Source organism: Camellia sinensis, chromosome 11 (assembly GCF_055761805.1).
Source record: "Camellia sinensis isolate YWXY chromosome 11, ASM5576180v1, whole genome shotgun sequence".
NCBI classification, from domain to species: domain Eukaryota; kingdom Viridiplantae; phylum Streptophyta; class Magnoliopsida; order Ericales; family Theaceae; genus Camellia; species Camellia sinensis.
The window spans coordinates 171276483-171284757 of NC_138971.1; the positions used below are offsets into that span (position 1 = coordinate 171276483).

The window sequence follows — 8275 nt, forward strand, 5'->3', positions numbered from 1 at the left end:
GCTTTTAGTTTTGACCAAGGTGGCGAGTATCTATTTGAGTTATTTTAGAAAAAAACTCTGTAAAGAGAAATGGATGCTTAGAAAATTGATTATTCCTAATACTCAATAACACAATGGTGTAGTAGAGATAAGGAATTAAGTATTGTTAATGTTAGGTGGATAATGGCGCAAAATGTTTCCCAATTGGAAATTGCACTTTATTTTGTTGCCTGTATCCTTAACTAAATGTCCTCCATTTCAAATTTTTACACTCCATTTATGTAATGGGTTAGTGGAGAGCCATTTATGGGCGATCTGTAACCATTAAGCAGCTTATCTTTATTTTTACTTCTCATAAGGTTGCGAAGTTAAGACCTAGAGTTCTATGGTGCATTATTGTATGTTGTCTTGTAAACACATAGCGTCACGAGACGCATTATTGTATGCTATCATGTAAACCCTCCGGGTCATGTGCGTATAGGTAAACAGCTTTGTGGAAATGTAACTAAGGCCTCGTTTGGAAACAGGCTAATTTAGTAACTTTTTGGCTATTTGGCTAAAAAAATAGGTAAAAAAAACTTATATGTTTGGGATGACTTTTTGGCTAATTACGAAAAGATGTGCAAAAAGTAGAGAGAAAAGAGAATCTTTGACTTTTTTGTATGAGTTGTTGGCTTTTTGGCTAAAAATGTAACTTTTTGACTTTTTGGTTAAAAAGATAAGTCCCCAAACGGGGCCTAAGTCACATAAAGTTTTCTTAGTAAAGGTGACGTGAATAGAGTTTTTGAAACTCTATAAGATAGAGAATTATAAGCATAGCGCTCTATGTAGCCTAGTTAAGAATGGAAAGAAATTTCCAATATCCTAGGGACAGTGGGAGCGATTTGCCTACTAATAGATTACTCCATTAGAGAAGAATACTCTACATTCTTAGTTGCGTGGTAGCGAATATGAAAATTTTTCACGTCATCACTGGGTGATTGAGAGGGAAACATTCATGATTGCTCTGCAAGATGATAAAGAGCCTAGGATAATGCCAAAGGCTCTAGTCCCCTGTTTTTAGAAAGTGGATTAATGTTGCGCAGTTTAAGACAGTCTTTGAGGATTAACCATTTCTATAATTTGGTTGACTTTCCATTATGACGCGAAACTGTTCTAAAGTTATGCGTAATTTGGATAGTCATTGTTGAGGCATAAGGCTCGCTAGATACCGAAAAGTCGCACCATTGAGGAAAGTGTAGACCATGAGAAGACTTCCTCCTGGGGAGTGAGGTTATTTTGACTTAGGCTATGATTGACATAAGTTCGGAACATTGATTGTGGACATTGTGACCTAACATTGTCGTTAGAGAATTGGATAAGTAAATCCGTAGGGATTTACCTTCTGCTTTTATGGTGAAAAGTTAGGAGCGCAAAAAGGTTGCTAGTTCCAATAAATCTTTTACAGCCTAAAACAGTTATCCAAATAGTGGTTCTTAGATTTCGTCAAGCCATGATAGGCCAACGATGATCGATGAAGACCACTGAGGCATGATCAATGGTCCAAAAGAAGTTTTTCCTTACTTAGTCATTATGAGCCAAGAATTTATAAGGTTGTCGCCACCTAGGGTGGACAGTCCTCTGTTTTAGATATGATGGACATGGGTAATGTAATTTATATGCTCGGATGTACGATCCTTAGGGATTGTTTTGGGAGAATTCATGCTTTGTCTTCGATAACTTACATAAGGAATATCCTAGAACGATTCTAGATGCAAAATTGCAAAGCCATTGACTTACCTATCGGTAAAAGCCAGAGCCTTAGCTATTGAGTGAATCCTCGGATTGTCTTGGGGAGAAACAGATGACCTATATTCCTTGATCTTTTCTTTGTTGTGAGAGCCTAAAGTACGCTATGTGGGCATATTCGGCATGATAAGTGTTATCTTTGGTAAATGGTCAACTGAGTTGTTTAGACATTGACCTTGCTCATTAGACTGTGGATAAAATGCTTTACTAGTAGTATATTAATTTGCTCATTGTAAGATTCAATGCGCTAGTTGGGCGCATTAAGAATGAACGTAAATTGGTCACCAAAATATCTTTAGAGAGGTTATTGCACAAGAGATAGTGATCTTAAGTCACTTCATGTGAGGCGCACATGGTGGATTACGTTGTATATACTTATCGCAAGAGGTGCTGATAAGACTTTTGTTTGGAATCTAGAATTGCGCAAGCTATGGTCAATTTTTTTTTAAAATCGATCACTTATTTTGAGATGATGGGATGTTAACACTATTATGGTTTGTGTCATAATGATTAGCAGATGATGATGTCAGCAGGCAAGATTGGCTCACTCATACGAGCAATCGCCCTTGGTGCTTAGGAGCGAGCAAGGATGAAACTAGTGGTTTATTTTTATTTGGAGCCAAGAGGGGCTTAAATAATCCACTATGTATGTCGCCTTGGTTACAACCAAGATGAGGTCGTGTTAAGGATCAAACCTGGATATTAGTACCCATTTTCCACGTTGTGCCTGTTATGATTAGCCAGATGCGAGATCTCATTTGGCGCCTAGAAGGCGAGCAAATAGAGAATTCGGGTTAGGTGCTAGAAAGCGACTAGACTAATATCTGTACGGTGTATCGAGGATGACGTCACTCTTTTGGAAGAGTTACTCCACCGTAACATGTATTCATACTATATGTGCTTGGCGACTGAGTAATGAGGTGAGAGAATGAATCCTTGTTTCCTCACCGTGTGAGTCGTATGTGTTATTATTGATATGACTTTCATTTATGTACCCTTTTGTGACTTTTGACTATGTCATAAGGTAAGGGGTTGATGTTCTGCTACTTTGGTATGTTGCTTGCGGTCATGTATGATTCAGCCTTAAGGGACATCACTGGGAAAGCGGTCAATCCTAAACTAAATGGCATGAGGGCAAAGGGAAGATCATCTAGTATTACACCAGGCAACTCACATCGCCCTGTATGAGAGGCAGATTAAGTGTGAATATATTGTAAGAATTGAGAGGGTCAAACATGCTCTTTTTGAAGGATTAGAGATGTTTTTTGGACCGGTGTAATTAGATGGGTCTGGGGTATATGAGACACTATTTCTATTCTTTTTGGGTTGATGTCTCTATGCTGGCTCATTTTGAATTTCTAGAATAGAGCTCCCACATGCAGGTGTTCTCAGCAGTCGCACGGTGTAGTGGCTAGTATGAGATTGTTCATTTTTTTGGGTGATTGAGATAGAGATGTGGCAGTGTCATGCCAACACATGTCCGAGTGGGAGATATTAGAAATTGGGCGCCCATGTGGCATGACCCTTTGAACCTTTTGAACCTTATCCATGTAAGTTTGAATTTGAATTCAAAACTTACTTGGATAACCACTCAGGATATCCATATCTATCATATCAACTGATATGGATAGATGAGATATTATCCTATATATCTGATATGATATGGGATATGGGTGATTAAGAAAAAAACAACGTATGTCGTATGTTTTCCCGATATACTGACTCTCTCTCAAAATACAACGATCAAGAGCCATTTTGCATTGTGACTTGTATGGGTGATATTCATTCTGTAATATCACTCCATTGCTGGGTTAATTGATCAGATTCAGGAAGCATGTGATTTACCCACGAGATCCTTCAATTCAGACTCTGCAGAAAAAGGTATGACCATAATTTTTCATCCGTTGCGTTTACCTTAGATTTACATCAAAGAATGTTAAAACCTGGTGATTATTACATCTCCATTTCTTGTTCTATAATATTTAATGGAAAGTGAGAATGTAATTGATAGACCATTAGTAAATACAAAGTCTCTTTTGAAGATTTGTTTCACCAAATACTCTTTTTCCTAGTTGAGGGAAACAAACATGGACTTGGATATAGCTTGTGCCATTCCAATAGAGTATTGCAAGTAAGTCTATCCCGTTAAATGACACTCTGTAAAGCTGTGAAGTAAATGGTACATTTATGAAATACCCATCCTGTATGACAATGATTGATGTTCCTAGGAATTTTGCTTTGATAAATAGGTAAAAAAGTGACAGTTTTCTGTTATGATGAACTTTTAGGCACTTATTTGCAAGAATAGCCTACTGTGGGTGATGTATCTGCTCTAAAATAGCAATTCCACAGTTAAGAGCATGAATCGAGTTGGAATTGCATTTTCATCAATATAAAATTGAGGTTCCAATTGTGATGGGCCCATTCTCAAGCATATGAATCCCAAAGATACAAATAAAAATCAATGCAAAATAAATAAATAAATAATACCAAAGCAAAGCCACCAGGGCAACTGAGATGAGACTGTTCTCAAATACCTACCTGGTGCTAGTTTCCTATGTCAGTGCTCTTTGGAGTAAGTTGTATAACTAGGAACTTCCCATTTCTTTTAAAGAAAATAAATAAATAAATAAAAGGTTAGAATAATGGCTAAGTATATCAATAAATATATACCCTCATGCACGTAGTTGGGCTCAGAATTATTTGTTTACTTGTTTTGACTAGAAAATGCTATTTCCTGCTTATCACTAAATGGCTTATTTAAGGCATATAAGTCTAGCAATAACTAATAAAGTAATTAAGTTTTAGCAATAACTAATAAAGTAATTAAGTATTTTACTAACTTTCGTGCATTTTTTCTCAGCATACAGATCTATTAATGAGCTTTATGTTAAAATTATTGCATGAAATAAAACGTATGATCATTAACAACCATTTACTTATATACCAACAAAAAGAAACTTCCTGGTGCATCACCAACTTTAAAAAGGTGCTGAGTCTGTATAAAAAATTTCCAGGACTTCTAACATCCATAGAAGCTTTTTATTTATATCAGGCACTTAGATGCATCGGTGATTTGATTGCCAATCATACTAAGAATCTTGATGCCCTGGCAAGCAAAGTTCTTCGAGAGGAGCCACAAGTAGAGCCTGCACTGAATTCTATCCTTCGAATCATCTTGAGGACTTGCAGCATGCTGGAGTTTGTAGCAGCTGACTATGTTTTTAAGTGCTTTTGTGAGGTTTGTGTGGGGCATATTCATTTTTTCTTATTTTTTTTTACTTCTTGAACTTCGCTACTGGATTGAAGTTCTCGGTCATATATACAATTGCATCTGATCATATATATTCTTTCATTATTTCCTATTTTTCCTTTTTTTCAATTTTTTTAATTATATTTAAATGGTTGATTTATCGTATTTGTGGCAGAAAAACCCTGATGGTCAAGCAATGCTAGCATCTACATTAATCCCTCAACCGCAGCCAATGACTCATGCTCCGCCTGAGGAGGATGTGAACATGTCATTTGGAAGGTCTGTTTGTCCTCCTCTTTGTAGTCAGTACCTTATTTAATTATTTTTTTTTAGAAGTATAAGGGAATATTGTGTTTCTTGGTTGGAAGATGTGTGCATTTATTCATTTCTTTTTTTTAATTATTTTTTTTTATTTTTGTAACTTTAGTTTGGACTTCCTGCTTCTGATGATTAATTCTTTGAAGAATTTGTTTGTGGCAGCATCCTGTTACATGGTCTCACTTTGAGTCAAAATGATGGTGACCTCGAGGTAGTATGTATTGTTCATATCTTACCTTTCTAGATTAAAGACATGAACGTAATCACATAACATACATCTTTTCTATTCTTTTTTTTTTCTTCTTCAAGATGAGGATACCATTCTGCATAACTAGATAGTGTTCTGCGTTGTGTCTTCTGACATTTTGTGCTCAGGCTTTATGAGTTGGGTACGAGTCAGTTTGGAGTATTTAATCCTCATTGAGTATTCTTGTGCATTTGGAACGATATAAGTAGGAAATTATTGTTGAACCCTCAATTCTCAATATGTGCTTCCCTTTCTACAGGGCACCTTTCCCTTTTAGGGGGTAGGAGGAATTGGCCTCTTTTCTTATTGATATTGTTTGCTTTGGTTTTAGCCTTCAATCTTGTTGTATGTCCCAGGTGTCCAAGGGCTTTTCCTGTTCATCTTTTCTCAATGAATTATTTTTTCATAATAAACTCTCTTTGAAGCCTTTTGTTTTAAACTAGGATAAGTATCTTGCAAAATTCTCTCTAAATATTGCCATCCTTAGCAGTGGCAGAGCCACAAAAATAATTCAGAAGGGACACTTGGTAATTAAAATTTTGAAATTTTTTTTCTCATAATCAATAACAGTAGATTATAATTTTTAAATTAGTAGTAAGCACAAAATCTTAAATATTTAATATAAAATAAAATTTTGTTTTTACAATTGACCTTGTGAAAAAGCAAAATTGGAAATAGATGGTGTTACTTATAACTAGTGTATTATAAGCAATGCAAAAGAGTCTTGTATATCTAATGATAGATTATATAATAATATATAAATAATGATGATACTATATCATCATTGATATATAGTGTACGGGGAGCAAATATTCCGGCGAGCCCGTACTCCTTTCTTCCGAGCTCCGTCGATGTCCGATCACCTGCGAGCAAGCAACGGTGAGCTACCCGGCGGTGTGTGGCCAGAAAAACCCTCCGACGGTCAAGTTAGCACACACCTTAGGATGGATAGAGAGAAGGGAGAGAGTGTTTGAGTGTAAGAATTCCTTACAGAGGTGTTCGTATGTCGCGTATGGGGGGCGCAGACATGCTTATATACCTTCTGAGCCCCATATCCACTCCCAGTCATCTCCTGACACGTGGCTCTGCTATCCCATCTGTCAGCATAGATCTTGCTGAACATCACCTAATCTCAACTGCCTGTCATCACAGCTGGAGCTCGGCAGCCGAGCGGCCCTATGCGTTGCTGCGCCGTGCCGTGCTTCATACCCAAGCACTTCCCTGGCAAACTCCAAGGGGGGACCGGGCTAGGCGGCATCTCGGCGAAGCCTAGCCCGAAGCACCCCGTGGTCAGCTTTCACATCGGTCAATCGGTAACCTCGGCCGACCGTGCCATTCCGGGCGCCGGTCACTCGGCTTGTCTGGCTTCGGCTAACCTCGGACCGAGCATCTTGGTCCGACCGAGCTCTGCCTTACCGAGCTGCTTCTTTACGGTCTGGGGCGGGACGCACTCGGCCCAAGTTCTACCCGGCCCAAGTTCTGGCAGCCCTTCTCTGGGCGAACAGTCGATCATCTCGGCCCAATGCACTGCTGGGCTCTCAACCTGCTCGATCGATACCTCGGCCCAACTCCAGATCATAAATCACCCTCTCAATTGCCCCTTAATTCCGTCCGCGAAGGCGTGACTGGGATTACTCACTTCGACCGAGATAACACTTCTCCGGTCTTCAAGACACCGAACCTCGACCGGGCTAGTTAACATAATTGTCTGCGAACTTGCCCGGTTATATTCCTCGGCTGACATCCTCTTCGTCGAAAGTAGCTCGGTTGGCTCTTCGTATTTGCAACCCGTCGCTTCAGTCCTGTCATAGCCATAAATGGGGACACGTGGCGGGCTGCCATTGGTCATCGGGCAGCCAACCCCCTGTTTTTGCTAGAATTTGAATTTGGGCGGTCTCCTTCGCCTATACATACATGCCCTTCTCAAACTCCAAATCTTCCTACTGCCACTTCGATATTCGACCTCAGAGCTCTTGCATCTTCATCCAGACTTGCTGCCATTCTTCGTGTTTGAAGGATTAGGTCCTGCCCTTCACTGGTAAGTCACTCCACCTTCACTTTGTTGCTATTTTCTTTCATAATACACACATTAGGGCACAAAAACATAGCTATTAGGGCATAGGTTGTAGAATCCGCACCTAACCTCCCATTGTTCTTGGTGTTCTTCATATTCATGAAGAACACTGAAAAACTGGGGTGAATCGGGCTCTTGGTCCTCTTTTGATCCAAAAAACCAGTCCAACCGAGCAAATAACAAGTTTGTCTCGACCCCAGCAAAAACCGAGATAACAAAAGGACTTGGTCGCTCAACCGGGCTAACATCTGGTCTGCTTGGGCGACCGGGCTCCTTAGATAGAATAAACAACCGAGGTGGTTTGGCAGCCTTAATGACCGAGCTAAAATCCAGCTCCTTTTGCGCGACCGCGCTAACACTTAACACTTGCCATTCTTTTCCTGCAGAGTCCAAGGGGACCACTGTCATTCCTGAGGCTCTCAGGACCGAGCATCATCCAATAACCAGTGCCAAACCCCTCAGCCGGGATACACTAAGCCGGCCACAAATGGGGAAATTCCGCTTCCTAGTGGATACTCCGGCCGCGCTAGCTGCTTTCAGAGAGGATTACGGCATTCCGGCCGATGTTCATCTCGAACTGGCTGAAGAGGAGACCACACCCTGGGGAAGAGTTGAC

The 8275-nt window shown here is 39.7% G+C and overlaps 1 pseudogene; it reads left to right on the forward strand.

Annotated features, from left to right (window-relative positions):
* LOC114297754 (golgin candidate 6-like) overlaps window positions 1–8275 on the forward strand; it is a 141695-nt pseudogene that overhangs the window by 12382 nt on the left and 121038 nt on the right.